The sequence below is a fragment of the Mastomys coucha genome, unplaced genomic scaffold, assembly GCF_008632895.1.
Source record: "Mastomys coucha isolate ucsf_1 unplaced genomic scaffold, UCSF_Mcou_1 pScaffold23, whole genome shotgun sequence".
NCBI lineage: Eukaryota > Metazoa > Chordata > Mammalia > Rodentia > Muridae > Mastomys > Mastomys coucha.
In genome coordinates, this window is record NW_022196906.1 from 16,579,979 (window position 1) to 16,581,984 (window position 2,006).

A 2,006-nucleotide genomic window follows, 5' to 3' on the forward strand; every position below is an offset into this window, starting at 1 on the left:
GTTCCCTTTGGAGCAAGATGTAGAACCCTCAGCTCCCTCTCTATCACCATGCCTTCCTGGACCCTGCCAGGCTTCCCGCCTTGATTATAGTAGATGGAACCTCTGAACCTATAAGCTAGCACCAATTAAATGTCTTCCTTTATAAGAGTTGCCTAGGTCATGGTGTCTCTTCATAGCAATGGAAACCCAAACTGAGATACCCAACAAAGATATTGTTATTGAGACAGGGTCCCATTTGTATTGACTGGACTTGAGTTCATGATTCCCTTGCTTCTGGCTCCCAAGCACTGGGATTTTGGGTTTGTAATCTCACATAGTCTGGCTGGATTTTTGTTGTTTTGTTTCTTTGGAGTGTCTTGTAGCTCAGGCTGGCCTCAAACTATGTAGAGGATAACTTTGGATTCATAATCCTCTTTTTACCTCCCAAATATTGGGATTACTGGCATTAATAATCCCACACCTGTTTTAATTTTAATACAACCTTGGTTTTTGTTTGTTTGTTTGTTTGTTTGTTTTACAATGCTTTGAAAATGGATGTGGCCAGGCAGTCATGGCACACACCTTTAATCCCAGCACTGGGGAAGCAGAGGCAGGCGGATCTGAGTTTGCTGCCAGCCCTGGCGACTACAGAACGAGTTCCAGGACAGACAGGAATACACAGAGAAATTTTGTCTTGAAAAACTACAAAAACCCCAAGCAAACAAACAAGAAAGAAATAGGAAGATAGAGAATGGGGGTGCGGGAGAAGAAGGGAGGGAGAATAAGAAAGGGAGAAAAATTGGAGAAGTGAAAATTAAATCAGTCCTTTATCACAATATTAACTGTTTGTGTAGAAACAGGTATAAAAGAAGGCTTTTCAGAAAGACGGAATTGTTCGTTGTTCTGGCAGTGTAGAAACAATGCTGACTGAAAAGCAGCAGAGGACAGCTGCAGACGCTGTACCCAATACAGACCCTGAGCAGGCACAGAATGAATCAACGATGAACAGTGCAGGTGCACAGACTTCATAGGGTGACTAGTCACATAGCTAGAGCAGTCAAAACCAGCCCGTAGCCAAGAGCAGACAAACTCTGTGTTCAGGAATCTGTGAGCAAGTGCCTGAAGAGTATGTGTAAAACATAACTTTAAATGTTTTAATTATATTGACATATGTCTTCATAGGGCACTTATTAAAGATATTTAAAATAAAAATGAGACAAGAGAATATTGATAGGGTGAATATAAAAAACAAGAATGAGGTAGATTCTAAATGGGCTAAGTACAAAGGTATTATCATTTTTAGAATTCTTTTTTTTTTTTTTTGAAAAATACAGTCTTACCAGGCAGTGGTGGTGCATGGGCCCAGCACTTGGGAGGCAAAGGCAGGAGGATTTCTGAGTTCAAGGCCAGCCTGGTCTACAGAGTGACTTCAAGGACAGCCAGGACTATATAGAGAAACCCTGTCTCGAAAAAAAACCAACCTTGAAAAACAGGTTTCAGAATGCAGATGTATGTGTTGCCAGAGTAATTGTATCTAAACTGCTTTAGCAAATGCATGAACCAAAATATGACGCATCTGAAGACCCATTTGACACCATTCTGTTTCTTTGAGTTAACATTGAAAATCCATGCATTTTCCACTGCTCCCCACCCTAGAGTTACAGACGCTTGTGAGCTGCAAGTGGGTGCTAGGAACTGTACCCAGGTCTTTTACAAAAGCAGTAAGGATTCTTAACTGCTGGGCCACTTCTTCAGTTCCCCACTCTCCAACTCCTGTTGTTTTTTTAAAAAAATATTATTTTTTATTTATATTATATGTAAGACACCCCAGAAGAAGGAGTCAGATCTCATTACAGATGGTTATGAACCACCATGTGGTTGCTGGGACTTGAACTCATGACCTTCAGAAGAACAGTCGGTGCTCTTAACCGCTGAGCCATCTCTCCAGCCCTATTTACTTTTTATGTATATGAGTACACTGTAGCTGTCATCAGACACACCAGAAGAGGGCATCAGATCCCATTACA